General features: G+C 42.2%; 1 protein-coding gene across 1 annotated transcript in view; it reads right to left on the bottom strand.

Annotated features, from left to right (window-relative positions):
• The window catches only part of SNTB1 (syntrophin beta 1), a 235816-nt gene that overhangs the window by 95067 nt on the left and 115289 nt on the right, over nt 1-25460 (bottom strand). The window lies entirely within an intron of this gene.

Below are 25460 nucleotides of genomic sequence, written 5' to 3'. Positions count from 1 at the left end.
TTAGCAATCTAGGCATTCCCTCTCATTGTGGCTGAGGGGAAACAAATCCAACTAGTATCCATGAGGATGAGGGTCTGATCCCTGGCCTCGCTCAGTGGGTTAAGGATCTAGTGTTGCTGTGAGCTGTGGTGTAGGTTGCAGATATGGCTCAGATCTGGTGTTGCTGTGGCTGTGGCATAGGCTGGTAGCTGTAGCTCCAATTCAACCCTTAGCCTGGGAACTTCCATATGCTGCAGGTATGGCCCTAAAAAAATAAAAAGCAAAGCAAGCAAAAAAAATAGCAATCTAGAAGGAAGAAGTTAGAGGTTATTTAATCCAACCACTCATTTTGATTTCATTAAAATTCTGCAAGCCCACAGCGTGCAGAAAATTCCTAGGTCAGGGATCAAATCCACGCCATAGCAGTGACCCGAACCACAGCAGTGACCACTAAGCCACCAGAGAACTCCCCAACCACTCATTTTAAAAGTTAAAAAAAACCCAAAAACCCCCTAACTTCTGGAAGAAAAGTGATGTAGCCAGGATCACATTTACAGGTAGTGTAAAACAGCTTACATGACTAAGCCTCGAATCCAGCTTTCTTAACAATCCTGTTCATCCAAATTCAGAGAATCAGGAAAGAAGGTAAAGCCCAAAGCGTACTAGAGGTAAACTGAACTTTCTTTACAGTTTTCCAGAGGGCTGGCCCTGGATTTGAGGCTAGTACCTCTTGCTGTATTAAGACCACTCACTATAGTATTTTATAGATATTTTACCAGCAAGGTATTTATGAAAATGACAGCTTCATAATTATTTTTTTTCTGTGAATCCTTTGCTCAAAGACACTTTCACCTCTTTTGTAGACAGCAATAATCATTTTCATTACATGAAGGATTTAAACAAGCACAAACAAATAAATCTGCTACCCATAAAATTGTTATTTAAAAAAAAAATCTATATTTGAACTATCTGGACAAGTTTTAAATTGCCATGCAATTCTGTACTAGTTGAAAGAGAAGGTGAAAATCAGAATAATGCAAATGATCATCCCAAGTTTCAAAAGGTCAGGCTACATGAAATTCAATCTTCGTCATTCTTACAGTAAATGCCAACGTGCCAAACAAGTTGGGAAGAGAGTCAGTCTCTCCGTGAAGCAGCAAAGCTGTGGGTTAGATTTGCTTAATTTTGTTTTGACTTCATTAGCTTTTTTTTTTTTAAGACACTATGTGTTAAAGTAGTGGAACTGGAAAATTGCTATGAATGAAGGAATAACTAAAAGATTACTACTTCTTGACATAGGTAAATGGGGGAGGGGAGGTGGTGGTAAGGGCTGGAGGGGGAGGGGCAGGCCTCGGAAGGGAGAAAGAACGAGGTAACTTTCCTGGTTGCTTCCAGGGAGAACTGCCTGGCATTCTAAACACTTGCTCCCTCCAGATGTGCAAGTCAACTGATTAAACTTTCTCTCCAGCTTTGTACCCTTGGGCAATCTGTATAAGGACTGCTCATGAATTAGCGGGGACTGCTTTTGCCAAGACTTCAATTTACTTCCTCCAAAAAATACAAGAAAACGAAAGAAGCCAGATATACCCCTCTCCCCCCACCCACACACACTCTAAGAAAGAAAAGAAACTGAAAAAAAGGTGTGGCGAGTACTTTTAGCCTTAATCATGCTTGAATCATTCATTCAAAAATACGTATTGAATGGCTGCTTTCTCCCAGGCAGTCTGCTAGGTGCTAGGGCCACATTGTGCTGAATCCCACAATCTGGCCATGTACTTCAAGGAGCTAATTGTCCACAGGGACTGAAAGGCAGGGGTGAGGGAGGAGGTGGTGGGTAGCAGCAGACAAAGAACCCAACAACTGCCCTCCAGGAAAGGTCACACAGCACAGTGGTTAGACTATCGCTGATGGAGTCAGTTGGTTTTGGTCCATGAGCTGGCCATGAAGCCGAACAGCTTGAGCCAACAAGTCAACTTTTCTGTTTCTCACTCTCCTCACCCACAAAGAGGACTAGGCTGAGTTATAAAAAATACAGTGGCTGAAACCATGATGATTCTAAAGCTTACACTGGAAGGAAGAGGATAAATTGGCTAAACAAAAAAAAAGGATTAGTAGCCCAAGGGTGAGTATCCCAAGGAGAGGGCAGCCTGAGCAAAGCCCAGTACAGGAGAACTGCACTGCACATTACGGAATCTCTGTGTAGTTCTTGGCTTAGAGGAAGTGCAGGGGAAAGATGGGCAGGGGGAGTTCCTGTCAGGGCTCAGCGGTTAACAAATCTGACTAGCATCCATGAGGATGCAGGTTCGATCCCTGGCCTTGCTCAGTGAGTTAAAGGATCTGGCACTGCTGTGAGCTGTGGTGTAGGTTGCAGACACGACTAGGATCCTGTGTTGCTATAGCTGTGGTGTAGGCTAGCAGCTACAGCTCCGATTCGACCCCCAGCCTGGGAACCTCCATAGGCCGTGGGTACGGCCCTGGAAAAAAAAAAAAAAGATGGGCAAGGAAGTGGAGGGATAAATAGGGGAGCGAGGCCGAAGGGGCCCCACCCACAGAATTTCATTTAAGCGAGTGACCAGATCAAGCTTTTACTTTATTGAGATCAGGCTGGGTAGATGGGATGGGTGTGGAGCGAGACCTGCTAGGAAATCTCTGCAGTTATGGGGGTACCAGCAGTAGAAATGCAGACGAGAGCACACTTTAGCTACTAGAAGTTAAATTACAGCAGAGTAAGAAAAGCATTCTCTTATGCCCATTAGATTTATGAATTAATACTTGTGTCTTTGGAAAAAAGGTCCCCCAAACATTGAATTCAAAAATACTCATACATGGATACAGGCGTCTGCTAGGCATGGTGGAAGAGTGGGGGGATACAAAGATAAGTTGGATGTAGTCCAAATCATTGACAGTCCCGTGAGGGGGACAGTACCAAAATATTCATATTACATGGCAGAACGGGTGTGCCTTTAGATCAGCATAGAGTCCCCAAGGAAGGCTGCTAGAGTGCAAGGATCAGGAAACACTTCTGGAAAACAAAGGCATTTGACATGGGGCTTCTGGAACCAGAGGCTTTTGATGAGTGGAGAATGGATGGAGGGCCTTCCAGTCTGGGGTGGTGGCGGGACTATAACCAGGAACAGAGAAGCATGGAAGCTAAGGATGTTCACAGACAGCAAATAGTCCAGTTCATCTGGAAACTCTTTCTACAACTGCACTTATGTTTAAACAGCATTATTCCTATAACTGACATACAATAAACTGTGCATATGTTTAAACGTACAGGATTTAGATATGTCTGTATGACTCTTCTTGCCTCGATTTCTCTTAGTTTGCATTATCTAAAGCTTTAATATATGGAATGATATGGCTTCTTCTACACAGCACAATTATTTTGAGATTCATACATGTTGTACAGCAAGTATCAATATGCTGCCCAGTAGTAATCCACCAGTGTTTGTTTGTCCACTATCTTTTGATGGATGTGTGGGTTGTTTGTAGTTTTTCATGATTACATATCATGCTGCTATGAATATTTGAGTTTTTTTTCATGGGCACATGTTTTCATTTCTCTAGGAGCAGAACTGCTGATTCATATGAGAGATGTGTGTTCAACATCTCAAGGAATGGTCAAACTGCCTATCACAGTGGTTGGAACCATTTTTCATTTCCCGTCAGCAGTGTACGGAGGTTCTAATTCTTCCACTCTCATGTCAACACTTGATACGATCAGTCTTTTTAACTTTAGCCAGATTAATATGTGTAGCGGTATTTCGTGACTTGAATTTTCATGTCTGTAATGACTAACGATGTAGAACATCTTTTTATGTGTTTATTTCCTATCCACTTATCTTCTATGTTGTCTATTTACATTTTTGCTCTTAAAAATTGCATTCTTTTTCATTATTAAATTTAGAGAGGTTTTACAATGTATATTTAATATATATATTAATATGCATATTTAATATGTTATATATATAAAGGATGCAGGTCCTTTATCAGATACATATTCTGCAAATATTTTGTTTTCATTATCTTAAGAATAGGTTGTTAATTTTAATGAAATTCAATTTATCATTTTTTTTCTCTATGGATTGTGCTTTTGGTGCCATATACAGAATTTTTGCCTAACCCAAATTCCTAAAAGTTTTCTCTTATGCTTTCTTTTAGCAGTTTTATAGTTTTAGGTTTTACATTCAAGTTGATAAACATTTGAACTAATATTTGTATACTGTTAAGGTATGGATTGAAGTTGATTTTTTTTGCATTTGGATATGCCATATTTAAAAGACCATCCTTTCGCCATTGTATTGCCTTTGTACTTCTCTTGAAAATCAGTTGCTCATCTTGTATGAGTGTTTCTCTGGACCCCTGTTATTTTCCATTGATCAATTCATCTATCTTGAAGTCAGTAACCCATTGTTGTTGTTTTTTGTTTTTGTTTTTTTGTCTTTTTGCCATTTCTTGGGTTGCTCCTGCAGCATATGGAGGTTCCCAGGCTAGGGGTTGAATCGGAGCTGTAGCTGCTAGCCTACACCACAGCCACAGCAATGAAGGATCCAAGCCGCATCTGCAACCTACACCACAGCTCATGGCAACACTGGATCCTTAACCCACTGAGCAAGGCCAGGGATCGAACCCGAAACCTCATGGTTCCTAGTCGGATTCCTTAACCACTGCACCACGATGGGAACTCCCCCATTGTTTTTTGATTACGGAACTTTATAAAAAGTCTTGAATGAGATGGTATTAATTCTCTCACTTTATTTTCTTTGAAGCCACTTGGCTATTCTGGGTCCTTCTCATTTCCATATGTATTTTTCAATCAGTTTGTTAATTTCTATAGAAAAACCTGCTGAGATTTTGATTAGTATGGTATTGCATCTACAGATCAATCAGGGGAGAATTGCTACCTTAATGATACAGAGCCATTCCTTTAGATTCGTATTTCTATTTGGTGTTATTTTCTCACTACCTGAAGGATTACCTTTAGCATTTCTTGTAGTATAGGCCTTCAGGTAACGAGTTATGTCAGCCTTTGTCTGAATAAGTCTGTATTTTCCCTTAATTTTTGAAAGGTAGTTTCACTAGATATAGAAATATAACTTGACAGGTTTTTGTTTTGTTTTGTTTTTGCTTTTAAAACTTGGAAGATAATACCTGACTCTCCTCTTGTTTGTATTGCTTCTAATGAGAAATAAGCTGCTGTCTTTGTCTCTTCAGACTGATAAAACAAAATACCATAGAGCGGGTAGCTTAGAAACAACAGGCATTTATTGCTCACTATTCCAGACCCTGGGAGGTCCAAGATCAAGCTGCTAGCAGAGTCAATGTCTGATGAAGGCCCACTTGCTAGTTCATAAATAGCCATCTTCTCACTGTGTCCAAACAGCCATCTCCTCACTGTGTCCTCACAGGGTAAAAGGGACAAGGAACTTTCCAGAGTTTCTTTTATAAGGGCACTAACCCCATCCATGAGGGCTTCACCCTTATGACTTAATCACCTTCCAAAGGCCCCACCTTCTGTCACCATTAGGTTTCAACATATGAATTTGGGGAAGACACAAATATTCAGTCTATACCAGTTGCCCTTTGTTCCCCCCATGGAATATTTCTTTTTTCTTTGGAAGCTCTTAAGATTTTCTTATTATCAGTGATGTTGAGCAATTTGATCATAATGTGCCTTGATGTCACTTCATGATTCTTGCATAAGAGTTTACTAAGCTTCTATGATTTATAGTTTTCATCAAATTTGCACAGTTTCTGGCCTTTGTTTCTTCAAATGTTTTTCTGTCCTCTGCCCCCTTTGAGGATCAAGTTATAGGTATATTAGGTTGCTTGAATTTGTTCCATAGTTCATTGAGTCTCTGCTCTTTTTTTTTTTTTTTTTTTTTTTTAAAGCATCCTTTTCTTTGTTTCATTGTGGAGAGTTTCTATTACTAGGTTTTATTTGCTATAATCTCATTCAGTGTGTTTTTCATTTCTCACATTGTAGTTTTCATCTCCAAGAGTCTGATTTGAATCCTTTTTCACATCTTCCATGTCTTCAACTTTGTGAACATATGGAATAAAGTTATATTGTTTTAATGACCCTGCTGGCTAATTATAATATCTTGGTCAGTTCTGGGTAAGTTTCAGTTGACTGGCTTTTCTCTTCATCAAGAATCCTATTTTCAGGGAGTTTCCGCATAGCTCAGTGGGTTAAGGATCCAGTGTTGTCACTACTGTGAATCTGGTTATGGCAGTGGCGTGGGTTTGATTGCGGGCCTGGGAACTCCCGCATGCCACAAGTGTGGCCAAAAAAAAAAAAAAAAAAAAAAAGCATCTTATTTTCCTACTTCTTTGTATGCCTGGTAAGTTTTCAATAGAATAGGTGCTAGACATTTTGAATTCTACCTTCTTGAGAGCTGCATATTTTCATATCACTAAAAACACCTTTGGCATTTTTTCTCAGATAGAGCTATTTGGAAACCATTGGATCTTTTCAGGTGTTGCATTTAAGGTTTCGGGCAGGACTGGGTGGTGTTCCACCCAGGGTGAATTCTGTCCCTCTGCTGAGGGGAAGTCTTTTGCGTACTCTACCCAATGTCTTGTAAATGATGACATTCTCCCATCCCACTGGTAAGACAGGCGTGATTCCAGCCTTGTGTGACTGCTGAGTAATGTCACCTCTGATCCTTTTGGGGAGTTCTTTCCTTGGGCTTTCATAGTTTCCTCACACACATGAGCTGATGAGTACTCAGCTGAACTCGAGGAGATCCTCTTCAGATCCCCAGAATTCCTTCCGGGCTGCTCTTTTCTGCTATCCGCCTTGTGGACAGTAGCTGTTCGGTTTTCTCAGACTCTCAACTGCATGAGGTTGCGGGTTCGATCCCTGGCCTTGCTCAGTGAGTTAAGGATCTGGCGTTGCTGTGAGCTGTGGTGTGGGTCGCTGACGCGGCTTGGATCCCAACTCAGGGAGCCTTTCGGGCTCCACTGGGATTCCCTCTCCCAGTGCCATGGACTGAAAACTCTCTCAAGGCAGAAAGTTAGGGCAGTCTTACGGACTGCACTGTTTGGTTCCCATCTCTCAGGAATCACGGCCTGAGGTCCAAGGTCTTGAGCACACCTTTTCCCTGCTTTTTGGTGTTTCTGATGGGAGCATAAATCTGGTTCCTGTTACTTTATCTTGGTCGGAGTGAAAATCTTGGACTTCCTTTTGAAGGTAAGTCTTTAAGATAGAGTCTTTTTAGCAAGGTGGTGTTCATTATGAAGGCATTATGGCATTTGCTATCATTGATGTAAATAAGTGACAGACCCTATTTGCTTCAGGTCAGTTCAAAGGCATTTATTGGGCAGCTACCATGTGCCAGGCTCTGTTTCTAAAGATGAACCAACCTCAAAGGGTCTCTGCCTTCCTGGTGTCAGTTTACAGATATAGCAAACAACTTTGGAAAGAACCATATTAGGCTTGGGCATTACCCATGCTTTTAATATTCCCTCCTTTTGGCTGGTGCCTGCCAAGGTTATCACTCATTGTGCCTCAAGGACAGCTGGAGGAAATAAGACACTCTAGTTGCATGATTTTACTAATTGTAAGCAGCCCTTAGGCTTAGACTCAGGGGCAGACTCAGTTGAAACCCCTAGAGGGAAATACTTTATGCTGATAAGCTCTTGACTTCCCTGTTGATGCCTTTGCAGTCCTCCCATAACCATAACAGAAAGCTGGCTTTACTTCAGATGAGAGAAAACAAAGCCTCAAATGGTTCCACCTTAGACCCTGAGGGAACAAAGCTGGCTGGGGTAAAGGTACAAGGTTGATGACACTGAGGTGCTGGATTACCTATCACTGTCTTCCTGTCTCCGTAGAGCTTCCAGTGAGAGATGAACATTTCATGAAAGTTGTCTGAAACAATATGTTGACCTTTCATGAGCTGGAGCAGCTGACATTTTGCCTGGATCTGAGCCAGGTTGGGTGCTATTCTAAATGAGAAATCAGTGATCCCATCTGCACTGAAGGAGCTTTTTCTGATCATTTGTTAAAGCTTTCTTTCCAAGGCACCGAGTGAATTTAATTAATTTTACCATCACCATCCCCACTCCTTGATAAATTCCTCACACATGTGGATTCACTAGGAAATTGAATTTCATCTTTAGAAAACAAAACAAAACAAAAAAGGAGCACAGTCAATTAAAGGATGAAAGATTAGTATGGTGAAAGCCCAGTGATCGACTCAAAATGAAAATGCCTCTCACACCGAATGCGATGAATCATATTAAAATGCAGATTCTGGTTTAACAGGTCTGAAGGGGGACCTGAGATTTGGCATTTCTCACAAACCCCTGGGTGATGCCAGGCTGCTGGTGTCTCCATAGCATACTTTGAGCAGCAAGGAGCTCGAAGACATCAAGACATCATTCATGTCTTATTTTATCACTAAGATGCTGTTGTAACCAGCATTTTAACCTGGGAACCCTTCTCGAATGGACTTCAGTTTAGCACAAATTGTTCTCTGAAGTTCCTCCTGCTCTTAAAAATGTATCCTGTTCTGTCGGAGTTCCCATCCTGGCTCAGTGGTTAACAAACCCGACTAGTAACCATGAGGTTGTGGGTTAGATCCCTGGCCTTGCTCAGCGGGTTAAGGATCCGGCGTTGCCGTGAGCGGTGGTGTAGGTCACAGATGCAGCTCAGATCTCACGTTGCTGTGGCTCTGGCTGTGGCATAGGGCTGCGGCTACAGTTCCGATTCGACCCCTTGCCTGGGAACCTCCATATGCCGCAGGGGCGGCCCTAGAAAAGACAAATAGACCCCCCCCCAAAAAAAAAAGTATCATGTTCTCTGAACCCCAAGGTTCATTGCAGCACTATTTACAATAACCAAAACATGGAAGCAACCTAAGTGTCCTTTGACAGAGGAATGGATAAGGGAGATGTGTGTGTGTGTGTGTGTGTGTATTACTCAGTCATAAAAAAGAAAGATGTGGTGTATATATATATACACCCACACACACTCAGCCATAAAAAAGAATGAAATAATGACATTTGCAGCAATATAGATGGACCTAGAAATTATCATACTAAGTGAAGTAAGCCAGAAAGAGAAAGACAAATATCACATGATATCATATAACATGGAATCTTAAAAAAAAAAAAAAGAGAGAGATAGAAATGCACTTATTTACAAAAGAGAGGCTCATGAACACAGAAAACAAACTTATGGTTATCAAAGAGGGGGAGGGATAATTTAGGAGGTTGAGATTAACAGATACATGCTACTATATATAAAATACATAAAACAGATAAACAAGGACATACTGTAAACCACAGGGAACAACACTCAATGTTTTGTAATAACCTATCAGGGAAAAGAATCTGCAAAAGAATAGATGTTTATGGGTGTGTATAACTGAATCACTATACCGAACGCATGAAACTAACATGATATTATAAGTCAACTATACTTCAATAAAAGGAAAAAAAAATTTTTTTTTCATCTTTTTCTAGGGCAGCTCCCATGGCACATGGAGGTTCCAAGGCTAGGGGTCTAATCAGAGCTACAGCTGCTGGCCCATGATGCCACAGCCACAGCAACTCGGGATCCAAGCCGCGTCTGCAACCCACACCACAGCTCCCGGCAATGCTGGATCCTCAAGCCACTGAGCGAGGCCAGGGATTGAACCTGCAACGTCATGGTTCCTAGTTGGAATCATTAACCACTGAGTCATGACGGGAACTCCAAGAAAAAAAAATTTTAAGTATCATGTTCTTGAAAGTATAGGTCCACCTTTCCTGTCCTCATGAATTCACCCATTCTCCTGGCAGATATGTATCGAGCACCCACTGTGGGTCAGGCACTGAATAAGGTGCTAGCTAGTTACGTATTTTACTAGATCAAACCCTTGCACTAAGAAATCAATCAGAGGGAGACTCAGACAGTGATAACAAGACAGATGTTACAAAGCTGCTTAAGCAGTGCATGCTAAGAGTACCCAGAGGGCTGAAAAATCTGTGTTTTGAAGAGCAGATAGGAGGGGGTACCTCCTACAGTGACAGTCTCTCAGACTTGACTGCAGCAATCACCTGGAGAGCTTGTTAAAATAAAGATTGTGGGATCCCACTCTCAGATTTCTAAGAATGGTATTTCTAACACATTTCCAGGTGATGCTGCTGTTGCTGATCTGGGACCATACTCCAAGAACCTCTGTTCTATAATAAATTGTGCCTTGCGCTAGACTTCAGGACACAAGAATGAACGGAACATGGGGTTCTGCTTTGGAAGGATGATTAGAAGGAGTCACAGCTCAGTGGAGGAAATAAGCTTTCCTTCCTTTATCCCATCCAGAATGGTTAGGGCAACTCTGGAAGGGAACTGAAGAGAGAGAAGAGAAAGAGTGTAGTGATGGCTCTATGCCACATGAGCTTTGAAATCAAAGGGCTGGGCTCAAACCCAGTGCTGTCACTTACTACTTTGGTCTTAATATAATAAGTGCTGTAAAAATAATAGCTGGGGTACCTCGGAATAATAATAGCCATGATTGTGTCTGGAGAGAGGAAGACAGAAGAACCTTTCCAGAGTCGGTCATATCTCCTCTGGTGTGATGAGTAGAGAATGACCGGGAGTTTATGAAGTGGATCTGTTAGGGGTCAGTGGGTAGGGAGGTGAGTGGATGGTTCTAGGTGGAAAATGTCACCAAGGTGACAAGTAACACTCTGCTCTGTTCACTAAGTACTTTCTGGTAAGTGTGTATGTGTTACAGCTTTGTGAGTAGAATCAGACTTACAATTCTTTGAAGAAACCTAGCTCTTAAGAATTCCTGTGATTAAAGAATTCTTGGGAAGTCAAAAAGAAGACAGGTTTCAAGGCAAGCTCACAGTGGACATGGACTGGACGTTCCAGGTTCAAGTCCCAGATCTGCCTCCTAGCAGCTCTGCCATACTTGGAGTTCATGTACACATGTTCTTTCCATTTTTAGCAACCCCCGCGATGTAGCTGCCATTATCATTACTACTACTCTATAGATGAGACTGAGGCCCAAAGGGATTCAATAAAATGCTCAAGATTATTAACGAGTGATTCATGACACAACTAGTGTCTGATCTCAAGTCCACTGGATCAGGTTTTATATTTTGGGATTTTTATTTTGCTTTTGTTTGATTATTTCAGAAGAGGATTTTTCCATACTTAGCCAATGACGAGACATGCCAAGAAAACCTGCTAAAATGCAGATTTCCAGACCTTTTTTCCTGGAGGTTCCAGTTCTGTGGGTTGGGGTTGGAACCAGGGATCTGAATTTGTAATCGCTGAGTTGCTTCCTCTCCATATGAGTGGCTTGGCTCCCTGGATGCTGATAACACCCCCTCCCTACTTCGTCCCTTTAGTCTAAGAGAGCCTGCTGACCTCTGGGTGGTGCCATCACCCCTGTTGGCTTTTTAGCTCTTTCTTTACCAGTATAACCAATTCCTTGCCTTCAATTCCCTCATTTAAAATGCCAAGAGTAGTGTTTTCCTGGTTGGACCTTGAATGAAATCCATCTGCAGGCTGAATTTTGATTTCCTGTAAGCCATTCTCTCTGCTCGGGTTGTGTAGGGTGGAGGAGAGACAGCTAGGCAACTTGAACTGGCACATACTCTGTCAGGTCCCTAAAGTGCCTGGAGCTGGGGCCCTCTGCCTCCATCATGACTGATTAGCTCCAGGACCTCCTGGAAGGGGAGGGATGCTGACTTGCCAAGGCCAATCCTTTGGCCAGTCGTCTGCCCCACCAGCCCCACTGGACTCAGTTCACAGCTCTTCAGAGCAAATAACTGTGAGCTGAAGGACTACAACATGTAATTAGAGCAATGGCCACATGGAAGTAAGGAGGCTACTCATGATATTAAAGCTCTCTAACTCTTACAAGGAGGCCAAGAGAGGTCAACAGAGGCTCCCTTGAAAAAAATACACTACCCTTGGGTCATAGTTCAAGGCTATTTTTTCCTCTCATAAATGGTGCCTCATGGTTTTTGCAATCCAGTACACTGAATGAAGCAATCGTTTCAAAGAAGAACTTTTCCATCAGGGGACCAGGAGTATCTTGGGGACTTTCCAAGCCACCACAAAGATCACAGTTGAAGAAATTCTAAACATCTGATTGGCCCTGCCAGTGGTAACCTACTGACTCTAGGAATGCTGGATAAGAAAGTTGAGAAAAGCTTCTCTAATCTTCTGGGTCTTTTCGGGTGTTCTCTTTCCCTCATTCACTCATCACTCCATTAGTCCATACATATATTCATCCAATGAATATTTATTCATGGAGTTCCCATTGTGGCTCAGTGGTTAATGAATCCCACTAGGAACCATGAGGTTGCAGGTTCGATCCCTGGCCTGGCTCAGTGGGTTAAGGATCCGGCATTGCTGTGAGCTGTGGTGTAGGTCGCAGATGCGGCTCAGATCCCACGTTGCTGTGGCTCTGGTGTAGGCTGGCAGCTGCAGCTCTGATTAGACCCCTAGCCTGGGAACTTCCATATGCTGCAGGTGCGGCCCTAGAAAAGACAAAAAAAAAAAAAAAAATTTATTCAGTACCTACCCTAAGCCAGTCACTGATGAGCAGAAGCAAACATGGCCATTGTTCTCAGGGAGCTACTGAGAAAGTCAGATGTTGAGTCAGATAAAGACACAAATGAATATAAAGCCACCACATGGTAACAGCTACAAGACTGATGCACGGAGAGTTCCCTTGTGACTCAGAGGGTTAAGGATCTGGCATTGTCACCACAGCACTTTATGTCACTGCTGTGGCGAGGGTTTGATCCCTGGCCTGGGAACGTCCACATGCCACAGGTGCGCCAAAAAATAAGAAGAAGATGGGGGAGGAGGAGAAGGAGAAGAAGAAAGATCGATTCGTGGAGACGCAAGTCAAGGAAGCTTTTGGTTTCTTTGTGGGCCCCAGTGAAGAGGTGATGAGGTGAAGACATCTTCAATGAGGTATGTTTTTTTCTTATATTCTTAAGTCTTCACAGATTATGAGATACTTTAACATACATTATCTCACTATATTTTCACATCAATTTTGCAATCACAAGATTAAAAGAAAAAGAAGCTTGAGAATTATTGTTGCAGAGGTTAATGCTGATAAAAATATGAAAGAAAGAGTAAAGAGGCAAAGGTAAATAAGAGAAGAAAATTTTTTCAAGTCTCTCTTCTTCATTTATCAAAAATCGGTGGTCTTCATTGGAAACTAACACAACTTGCTAAGTCAACCATACTCCAATAAAATTTATTGAAAAAACCTTTGGTAGTCCTATCTTTAAATGCAAGTGTGTAATTATAATCTAGCAAGGCAAAATAAGTGCCATGAACATACACACACATTTTATCTGTGGCAGAATTTGGTTGTACCATAGTTACATCTAGTTCTGCTGAGGTAAACAGAAATGCTCCCTTTTGAGTGAGGGTGTCCTCTAGATCCAGACAGAAAGAGCCTTAGCCACAAATAATAACAGTCTCCAAAAGCAACAGCTATAATTGCAACAACAAAGGATGCTTTTCACATGTTCTGAGTGTGAAAAGGCTCATGGTCCTTCATCTGGTACCTCTAAGTCATGCTCATTCACTTAGATGCCTTCAACTCAAAAAGAAGCAATATGGTTGTTTTTCACCTCTAAATTGAAAACTATATAGAGTGGGAAGGAAAATTTTCATTTACTAAAGACTCCTGGCTTCATGAGAATCACTGGTGTCTCCCAGTAAATATTAATCAGCTTGACTGAATGGTTAATACATTCCCATGATGATCACATTAGTCACGATAGGATAGGTTTATGCTGCAGTATTAAATTATCCTCAAGTCTCAGTCATCCAACATAGACAAAGTTTAAGAAAATAACATGCTATATGTCCATAAAGGGTCTGAGGTGGGTGGGGTGTGGATCTGCTCCATGCAGGCACTCAGGAAACTCCCCAATTTTGTAGACACACTACACTTCCAAGAACACAAGTGCCCATCTCTACTACAACCCAGAAGTGTGCACATCATTTCTGCTATTTCATTAGCCAGAATTAGACACAAGGTCCAATATAACTATCGGAAGGCTTGGAAATTTAGAGGCACAAGTGGACTATTTGGTGAACACTACTGTCTCAGCCACTACAAACTATTGCCAGAACTCTATAAGACTCATCCAGGAGAGGAGGTACAATCTTAGCCATAGCTCCCAAACCATATTAAGGCACAGAATCTCCTTGAAGCTCTTATTTTTGAATCTTTGCAGAAAAAGAGAAGAGACTTGGCATACTTTGACGTCCTACCATGTGGCCAACACTTTGTGGGATGATTATTAGGAATTGGCTTGGCCTCATTACACCCTCTTTATAATGTAGAGTGCTTACAAAAACCAGATCCATCTTTCCAGATTCCCTTGCAGCTAGGGTTCTGGAGACATGTAAGATACTGATGGATAAAGCTTTGATATATTCCTATAAGATTTGGGAGGGAGAAGTGAAGAGGAGGACAGACTCATGATGTTTTGACTGCTATTGCTGAAAACAGTCAAAAGGAAGAGGCAATGGCAGCTGCCTTGGTGCTGCAGTGTCCAATCACCAGCTTTCTGTGATTGTTCAAGGCAGATGCAAGGTTCCAGCACCCTCATCCCAATTTCCTATTTCCTGGACCACTACTCCAGTGCTATATGATTTCAATATTTCCATTGGAAACCTCCCGGTTCCCCACTTTCCTGATTAATAAGCTTCATAGTGTTCTAAGGGGCATCAATCTAAAGTCTTCCTATTTTGTGGTAAGCAAAAAATTCCTTATATTAAATCCCTCTGTTTAAGTGACCTAGATGGGTTTCTATTTCTTTCACTGTGATGTGACTGATACCTGAGAAATACTATTGTATACAGTTCTTTTTTCAGTAAAAAAAAATTTTTTAGGGCTGCACCTGTGACATATACAAGTTCCAGGCTAGGGGTTAAATCAGAGCTGCATCTGCTGTTCTAAGCTACGGCCACAGCAATGCTGGATCCAAGCCACATCTGTGATCTACACCACAGCTTGCAGCAACACTGGATAAGTAGAACTTACCCACTGAGTGAGGCCAGGAATTGAACCTGCATCCTCATGGATACTACATTGTGTTCTTAACCTTCTCAGCCACATGGGAACCCCTGCATACAGTTCTTCTAACAACTTTCTTCGAACTCTAAACTGTTGAAATGAGCAAACTTGTACTTTCAGAGAATCTAGATTTGAACTAAAATAACTATAACCATAAATTTGTTTGAAACCTCATGTTTTAACTTTAAAATCCATATGAATGAACACAATAAGAAATTCTATTCTCCCCAGATTCATAGAAGTCATGTTCCTGGAAGGTACATTTTTTCATTCAGTGGTCTTATATATTCACCCTGATGAAACCTACTTTATCTAAGATGTTATGCATACCTCATTCTCAGAGGCATTTCATCTGTGTAGCCATTATGAAAAGTAGGTCTTACTGTGCCCATTTTATAGATGGATTAACTGGGGCTTAGAGAGATAAAAATAAGGTGTCTAAGATCCAAAGAGCCAGGATGTAAACCTAGTTCTTGTGTGTTTAAAGGCACAGGCTCTTTCCACTACAACACACAGACTTCTAGGAGACCAACAATTCATTAGTTCTTAGCTGCACTGAACACTGGTTTGCAAAGGAGGTTTGGTTAGTCCATTTAGCTCAATGCTGCTATGTACTAGTTACTTTTTCTCTCCTCCACAGATTTCAAAAGCTATAAGCATCTGCCTCAAAACGGTGCACTTCTTACCTTGTAAAGATTTCACAGAGAAGATGGATGGAACACAAGAGAAAAATCTCCAGAAAGAAATGCCTGAAATACACGTTCTGTATTGCTGGTTGCCCAAGAGCAGCACCATTATAACTCCGTACACAGATGACATGATGATAGATCTGCAAGGACTAGAAACCTGATGCAAATGAAGTCAATAGCATTCTGGGATTACTATGGTGTCTGCAGAAACTATTGGGTTGGAATCCTACTCTGGTGCATGCATGCATTTTATCTACCCCTCCCTTCTCTACACATCTGACAGCGGCTAGAGAATGCCTCCATCAAGACTTATTGGAATATTCCTATAAAACTGCATGTGGTCTTGGTAAAAATCTACCCCTTCTTAGTGATTCAAGTCCTGTTTCTTTCCCAAAGCAATTAATCTCGAGATACTATTGGCAAATTGACCCAGTTCTTCCAACTGTCAGCTGCGACAGATGCAGTACCAGAGAGAAGCGTATAAAGTCATGATAGGGTTTTCATCTACCTAAACAGCTATTTTATACTTTCCAAGTCAATGTTTTACCCAGGGCGTTCCCAGCATGGAGTTAAACTATTTAAAAAATTCTTCACATATCTTCATGACACTGAAAGAAACTTTTTTTTTTTTATAATTTTTTTATTTTCCTACTGTACAGCAAGGGGGTCAGGTTATCCTTACATGTATACATTACAATTACATTTTTCCCCCACCCTTTCTTCTGTTGCAACATGAGTGTCTGGACATAGTTCTCAATGCTATTCAGCAGGATCTCCTCGTAAATCTATTCTAAGTTGTGTCTGATAAGCCCAAGCTCCCAATCCCTCCCACTCCCTCCCCCTCCCATCAGGCAGCCACAAGTCTCTTCTCAAAGTCCATGATTTTCTTTTCTGAGGAGATGTTCATTTGTGCTGGATATTAGATTCCAGTTATAAGTGATATCATATGGTACTTGTCTTTGTCTTTCTGGCTCATTTCACTCAGTATGAGACTCTCTAGTTCCATCCATGTTGCTGCAAATGGCATTATGTCATTCTTTTTTATGGCTGAGTAGTATTCCATTGTGTATATATACCACATCTTCTGAATCCAATCATATGTTGATAGACATTTGGGTTGTTTCCATGTCCTGGCTATGCAATGAACATGCGGGTGGATGTGTCTCTTTTAAGTAGAGTTTTGTCCGGATAGATGCCCAAGAGTGGGATTGTGGGGTCATATGGAAGTTCTATGTATAGATTTCTAAGGTATCTCCAAACTGTTCTCCATAGTGGCTGTGACAGTTTACATTCCCACCAGCAGTGCAGGAGGGTTCTCTTTTCTCCACAGCCCCTCCAGCACTTGTTATTTGTGGATTTATTAATGATGGCCATTCTGACTGGTGTGAGGTAGTATCTCATGGTAGTTTTGATTTGCATTTCTCTTATAATCAGCAATGTTGAGCATTTTTTCATGTGTTTGTTGGCCATCTGTATATCTTGAAAGAAGCTTTTGATAATTTTATTAGGGATGGCTATTTCTGGACCAGCAGAAAAAAAGGTAAAGGGAAGGGATTATATTTGCTAAGTGCCTACTATGTGCCAGGCAGGAGGCATGTATCAAATTATTTAATTCTTAAAACAGCACAGACATAGAGACACTATCACCCTCATTTTATGTTTGTTTGTTTGGGTCTTTTTGTCTTTTAGGGCTGCACCCACAGCTTATGGAAGTTCCCGGGCCACGGGTCGAATTAGAACTACAGCTGCTGGCCTACACCAGAGTCACAGCAATGCGGGATCTGAGCCACGTCTGCAACATACAGCACAGCTCATGGTAACACCAGATCCTTAACCTACTGAGCGAGGCCAGGAATGAACCTGCGTCCTCATGGATGCTAACCGCTGAGCCACGAAGGGAACGCTCTTATATATTTTTTAAAAAAATTCAAAGAAGTTAAATAAATTGACCAAAGTCACCCAGATAATAAGTAGAAAAGCTAGAAATGAAATTCAGGTTGGCCTGGCCTAAAAGTCAGTCATCTTTTCAAGGCAGCAGTAAGAAATATTTCCAGAGAGCTTGAGAAAATAGCTCCAAGAATTCTAACTTCTGGATCTAGTGTTTTGTTTCCAGGTAACGTGAGAAACATTTTCCAATTGCCTGACTACTTCATAATAGAGGAAATGAAAACAAATTGCACTACTTGGCCTTTATTGTGTGTTTCATAAGAGAGGCAGGAGAGAGGGTTTTATTCTAGGAAAAAAAAAGAATGTACTATATTCCAAGTCAAGATGTGTCTATAAAGGGTAAATGATTTGGCCTTTTAGGTGAGAGCCAATGCATGTGAAAAACATTTTGCAATTTGATTCCCGCTGACCAATGGTCACTGCTCAAACGTTCTCCTCCCTCTCCTCACATCTCCGTGTCTGTCTACCTGTTGCCTTTTTATGGATATTTCACTGTCAAAACCAGCTTGGTATTCACCATTTTAGCTGCACTTCCTCCAGCCCCCATCTCTGTCATAATGGGAGAGAACGTCCCCTCCAGACCTCTGCCATTTGCTCAGGAGATGAAAACAACCATCCTCAAGGCCCTTTCTTAGCTCCCCTGCCCTGTCCACTCCCTGTTTCACCACCTTCAGGCAGCTTCCAGCCTAAGAGCAAGACACTGTCTTTTTCTCTAAGCCTCTCAGCTGTCATCTCTATCTCCAGCTGGTATCACCATGGTGAAAAGAAATCTTGATCGAAACTCAAGAGGGGACGGAACACCACTTAATAAGCAGGAATCTATGAATATTGATTTGGGATTGTCCAAGATGGTTTTATCCGTCAAGATCAAGAAATGAAGTGTTGGAGTCAACCAGCTTTTTCTTATAATTAGTTATCACTTGTCATATACATATCAGACCCATTTTCAAAGAGGCAGAAGGTAAATATGGTTTTGTTTTTTTGTTTTGTTTTGTTTTTGCTTTTTAGGGCTGTACCTGCAGCATACGGCAGTTTCCAGACTAGGGGTCGAATCAGAGCTGCAGCTGCCAGCCACACCCATAGCCACAGCAATGCCAGATCTGAGCCATGTCTATGACCTACACCACAACTCATGGCAGCACTGGATCCTTAAGCCACTGAGGAAGGCCAGGGATCAAACCCGAATCCTCATGGATACTAGTCAGATTCATTACCACTGAGCCATCATAGGAACTCCACACATTCCTTCTTAAAATATTTATATTCCTTTCCATTCCATAATGGTTTATCATAGGAAACTCCATAAACAGACTTTTGTGAATTTTTTTTTTCTATGTTTGCCTCCGGATTTATTTTATGGCCTTCTCTGCCTTGCTATGAGATCCAAGATGCCAAACTCTATCTAAAAAGTGACATCACTCAGCCTTTCTAGCTTCTGGCTCCAGTTGTGTGCAGCTGTTCAGAAGCATCAACAGGAGACACTAGGGGGTCTTGCCCGTGCATCTCCCAGGACTCTGGTCCTCACTGGGCTGCAGTAACTTGTTCCCTTTGCCCCACAGTCCCAGGAGGTGGGAACAGCTTCCCACTATTGCTAAGCCCTGGGTGCTTCTACCTCCATCACTGGTTCCTTTAACATAGTCCCTCTTCCATAAATAGCCCCTTCATTAAACACAATTCAGCTAACCCTTCGAGAAGGGCACTTCCCTCCTCTAGAACCCTAACTGACATCACTTCAGTTGCCCTCTGTATTTAGTGAGTGGTTACTCTGTGCTCTTCTAAGAACTATGACAAATGCAAAAGAAAAATTCAAGACATGCTGCTGGTCCCTGCCATGCTTGAAAATCCAGTTAGGGACATGAAACTATCAAAAGGCTATCATACTTGGACTCTCAATGGAGGCAGTATCTCCAAAGGCCTAAACTCATCCCATGCCTCTCCCTACCCTCAAACCTGCACCAGAACACACCAGTCCTTAGTCCCGTTCACTTAGGGCCAGGGCAGTCATCTAGGACATTGTGGCCAGCTGTGTGGCTCTGCACTTACAGATCAGCTCTGGACACCTTTTGCCCCGCCCCTCCATGCCCACTTTATCATGAAGTCCTGCAGATTCTCCTTCTTACAATCTCTCAAACTCATCCAACATCTCGTTAGTGCCTCCAACCTACTCTAGTTGAATCTGGGGTTATTTCTCATCCCAATGTTTATAAGAACCTTCTCAATGCTCCCCTAGACTCTGGTCTTGCCTCCCCTTCCTTCCAGGCCATGCTTCACCATGAGGCCAGAGGGATCTCTGTTACATTGTTCCACTGCTCCAGACCCTCCCTGGATAAAGTCTAAACACAATAATGGCTTCACTCTGACTGCGACAACCTTTGTGGACTCTTGACATAGTCTTCCCATAGACTGCTCCAAAGAGACTGACTTCTTCCAGTTCTTTAATGGAACTGGGTTTTTCCCTTGCTTCGTGCCCAGACTTACACTATTTCCTCTGCCAAGAATCCATTCACTGCCTCCCTACCCCAACCTTTTGCTTGGTTAACTTCTATTTTATAATTCAAATCTCAGCACGAACATCACTTCCTTGGACAATCAATCCCTGTTGCCCCCATCTTCCTCCTCCAAGACCAGACTTTTGGGTTAGGTAGTTTTCTTATAAGGCAGCTCCCACAGCATCCTTTACTTCCCTCATCACTCTGTTATAGTGTTGTTGTTGTTTCTCTCTCTCTCTTTTTTTGTCTTTCTAGGACCACACCCGCGGCATATGGAGGTTTCCAGACTAGGGGTCTAATGGGAGCTATAGCCGTCCAGTCTACGCCACAGCCACAGCAACTCGGGATCCAAGCCGTGTCTGTGACCTACACCACAGCTCATGGCAACACCAGATCCTTAACCCACTGAGCAAGGCCAGGGATTGAACCCACAATCCTCATGGATGACAGTTGGGTTTATTAACTGCTGAGCCATGATAGGAACTCCTACAGTGTTGTTTCGTAACTGCTGGCATGCTTGTACCTATTCCCAACCTGATGGTAAGCTGTGTCCAGGCAAGAAATCTGTCACTGTGGCAGCCACAGCATCAAAACTATCTATTGAAAAAGTGAAATTAAGAAAAGGAAAGAAACCTTAACCCAGTTTAATGGACTGGCAATGCTAAAATTCCTATTCTGGTATTATTCAGAAACAGAGGGAGTATCTGTCAGCAGACACAGGCCCTGTATGCCCAACTAGTTGTGTCTGCAGCTGTCTGTGCCCCAAACCCATCCTCTACTAAGAAAGTAAAATTCCACACATGCATCAATGGAAGGGACAACAGGAACTGCTCTGTGAAACTTCCTCTCTCCCTTGTCCCCTTGGCCTGTAGGGGATGGTTACTTGAATAGAGAACTCCCGCCTGATAGCTTGGGGTTATTTTCAGAGGCTTCATTATCACAGCTGGAAAATCCTGGGGCAGCTTTTGCAAACCAAATGGAGTTCAATTATTCCATCAAGAGCAAAGGATCAAGACTACAATACTGAGAGTCAATGTTAGCAGAAATCTCTCAGCACCCAGTTGAGTCCAACATCTTGAAATGCTCTTAGAAGAGGGGAAACTGAGACTTTCCTGGAAAGGTGTTTAGAGGTGTAGATAACAGAAGAAAATGACCTCTACTGTGTACTGATGAAGTCACAGACCCATGCTTGGTGAGTCCTCTTCTTAACTCTTCCTCAAGGCTAACCAAAGATAGTTAAAGTCCCTTCTTTAATTAGCTTACCAATGCCAGGGAAGTCATACTAATTCATCTCCCACTGGTTAAAAATGTATGATAATTAGGATGACTGCAGTATTGAGGTTTATCTATGAAGGAAACTGATTTTCTTAAAAATAACAAGGCTATGGAAATATTTTTTAAGCTCATTAAACCTTTGACGCACTCTGTTTACATGAGATGCAAATTATGCAAGGGTTTTTATTGGGAAAAACACAATGGTTTGGCCATGATCTCTCCTCTCTTCGAAGATCCCAGTAAAAAGACGGTAAAATAGGTACAAGCCCAAAAGAAAATGAGATGAGAGTTCAATGCATGTTGGCAGAACAGACAGCAGTGGAGCCGGGTAACTGACTACAGAATGGAGTGAGAGCCAAGGAATTTATAACCGAAAGGGCTGCAGAGAAGGGTGAGCCCCTTGCCTTTGCAAACCTGCAGGGGCTGGAGCTCCTGACGTGGCTCAGTGGTAACAAACCTGACTAGTATCCATGAGGACTGTGGGTTCGATCCCTGGCCTTGCTCAGTGGGTTAAGGATCTGGTGTTACCATTAGCTGTGGTGTAGGTCGCAGAGGCAGCTTGGATCCCACGTTGCTGTGGCTGTGGCTATGGCTGGCGGCTGTAGCCTCAATCCAACCCCTAGCCTGGGAATCTCCATATGCCGTGGGTGCAGCCCTAAAAAGCAAAAAACAAAAACAGAAACAAACAAACAACCCTGCAGGGGCTTGGAACCTCCAGAGAGAGGCTTAGGGGTGATGCAGGTCTGAAAACAAGGGTCCTGTATGAGATCTGCAAGCTGAGTGGTAGAACTCTCAGAAAGCTGGCAGCTGAATATTCCGTACCACCTACACCCAAGGAAAGAGACTGGATAGTTCTCCCCTAAGTCACTCTAACTTCCAAACACAGATATCTGCAAAATTGGCCGGGATCTCTTAGTAAGGCTGGCTCACCGAGCAACAAGTGTACATGAATTCTCACCCATGATTAAGCCCCTCCGTTTCTCATACACACAGGTTCCAATAGGCTTCTTAGTCTCTCCATGTTAAAAAATGAGCAGATAGCAAAGGATTACCAGACATTTGAGGAAAATCTCCAGCAAGGAAGAAAAAATTGAGAAAAACAGAAAAAAGGTAACGGGAGAAATAGAACACAAAGGAAAATAAACAGAACTAATCAATACTCTACAAGAAGTAAGAGAAAATATGGCATCTATGAAACAAGAATAAAATTCTCTTAAAAAAGGAACATTCAGAGCTAAAACATAATAGCTAAAATTTAAACAATATATTCCTGAGAAAGTTCAAAAAAAGAAAGTAAAAAGATACAGTGGAAGCTATAAAGAAAGAAATAGGTTTAGAAAGTCAATCCAGGATGTCTACCATCCTTCTAACAGGGAAGACAGAGAAAGAAAACAAAGAAAACAGAGGATGATTTTATCAAATAAATAATATGAGAAAATTTCCCAACTTTTGGACAGGAGTCTCTAGAATGATTTACAAATGAGCTGCAAATAAGTCATAAAAACCCACTGCTTTAAAAAAAAACTTTAGATTTATTTGATTTTTAAACTATCTGTCGTTATTGTTTTGATAACATTTAAACTTTCATTTAAAATAACTTTAGGGAGTTCCCGTCGTGGCGCAGTGGTTAACGAATCCGACTAGGAACCATGAGGTTGCAGGTTCGATCCCTGGACTTGCTCAGTGGGTTAAGGATCTGGAGTTGCCGTGAGCTGTGGTGTGGGTCGCAGACGCGGCTCGGATCCCGCGTTGCTGTGGCTCTGGCTTAGGCCGGCGGCTACAGCTCCGATTCGACCCCTAGCCTGGGAACCTCCATATGCTGAGGCAGCAGCCCTAGAAAAGGCAAAAAGACAAAAATAATAATAATAATACTAATAACTTTAGGGGTTTCCCTGGTGGCTCAGCAGGTTAAGGATCCAGCATTGTCACTTCAGCCGCTCCCATTGTTACAGTGGCATGGGTTTGATCCCCAGCCCAAGAACTTTTGCATGCTTCAGGTGTAGCAAAAACAAACAAACAAAAAACTTTAAAAAGGGAGTGTCTCACCTATTTCCTTAGGTCTGTTATGAATGCTATGAGGCATGCCTCCTTACTTTGTCTCACTACGTACACTTAAAAATAATACAACCGATTAGGACTTTATTTCTTACGAAAGATTCCTGATTAGGAGTTCCTGTGTGGGGCAGCGGAAATGAATCTGACAAGGAACCACGAGGTTGCGAGTTCAATCCCTTGCCTTGCTCAGTGGGTTAAGGATCTGGCGTTGCTGTGAGCTATGGTGTAGATCACAGACACAGCTCAGATCCTGTGTTGCTGTGGCTGTGGTGTAGGCCAGCAGCTATAGCTTTGATTCGACCCCTAGCCTGGGAACTTCCATATGCCACAGGTGTGGCCCTAAAAAGCCAATAAATAAACAAATAAATAAATAAGAGAGAGAGACAGAGAGAGAGAGAGAGAGAGAGAGAGAGAGAGGGAGAGAGAGATCTGATTAATTCGGCACAACCTCCCTGGATTTCCTCTTCCCAACCACCTTTAAATAAATTGTTGAGATAAAACTATATAGTCCATTTACTACAGTTCTCAAAAGCAGACTATGAGCACAGTGAAAACCAACACTAAGGTCATCTCTTGCTACAGTCCCAAAATATTTTACTGGGGTTGTCTAAGTAAGAAACAAGAACAGAGAGATAGATGATAGATAGATATAAGACGTATGTTATAAAGATGATAAATACACAGATGGATAAGTAGAAAGGATAGGTAGGTAGATAGGTGATGGAGATGACAGATGAGAGAGAGAGAGAATGAGAGTGAGGGAGGGAGAGAGAGAGATGAGTAAGCATAACTGAAATGGTGTGTGGTGTTTCTGGTGGTAGCGGCAAGTCCGCACTTTCAAATGGAAGTGGTAGATCATCCAAGTGTTAATACTCATGGCTTTTTGTTTGTTGTCAGTTTTCAACATGATGGTAAAATTTAGCTTACTTTTTTTTTTTAATTTAGCTTACTTTTTAAAAAATAATAATTGAAAAAATAGAACTCTGACTGTTGTTCATGATACACACAGCCAGTTACAAGCAATTCCATAGCCATGTGACAAGGCTTCTAGGTCCAGCACAATGGTCGTCTTCACAAATTCAGAAACCCTCCTGCTATGAACACCTGGATATACTAGATAAGCTGTAATAAGAAAGGTTTGCTTGTTTATATTTTAATGTAATTCTGAGCTTGCAAGAAATAAAAGGGAACTCCCGGGTATCAAAAAAGGTGTAGGAGGGCACTGAAAACCAGGGTGGTGAGTATTAGGGCTGATCATGAGGAATCCAAATCCCTGGGGAAACGGGGTTGTGGAGATCATGGCAGGTAGTGGGTCAGGTAGGGGTGGGGGAGCTGAGGTCTTTTTTTTTTTTTTTGTCTTTTTGCCTTTGCTTGAGCTGCTCCCTCGGCATATGGAGGTTCCCAGGCTAGGGGTCTAATCAGAGCTGTAGCTGCCAGCCTACGTCAGAGCCACAGCAACTCGGGATCCGAGCTGCGTCTGAAACCCACACCACAGCTCACAGCAACGTGGGATCCTTAACCCAGTGAGCGAGGCCAGGGATCGAACCCACAACCTCATGGTTCCTAGTCGGATTCGTTAACCACTGCACCATGATGGGAACTCCCAACTGAGGTCTTTTTTGATACACAGATGAAAGTTAAGACCTTGTGAGCCCATGAGTTGGGAAACTGGAACTCAAGTTCCTGAACAGAGCTGAAAGTCTCAAAAGGCTACAGCCCTCTGTGGAAGAATGTCTTACAAAATAACCTCTGCTCAATAGTTTCGGGAGATGACCTGGAAACTTCTCCCACTGGAAAAAAAACCAAAAATAACAAAAAACAAAACCAAACCAAAAAACCAACAAAAAAACCAAGCTTCCCTTCACCCCTCCCTTCTTGCACTCAGGAATGAGGCTATTTTGATTGAAAGCTGAATTTATGCCATGGTGATACTGCCAGGATTTGAGACCATCTACATGAAG

The sequence above is a fragment of the Sus scrofa genome, chromosome 4, assembly GCF_054392235.1.
Source record: "Sus scrofa isolate SSC_HxYL_T2T_F1_AM1 chromosome 4, Sscrofa_HxYL_maternal_Yorkshire_Landrace_v2.0, whole genome shotgun sequence".
NCBI lineage: Eukaryota > Metazoa > Chordata > Mammalia > Artiodactyla > Suidae > Sus > Sus scrofa.
Note: the sequence above shows the minus strand (reverse complement) of the source record. Positions and strands in the feature narration are given on the sequence as shown.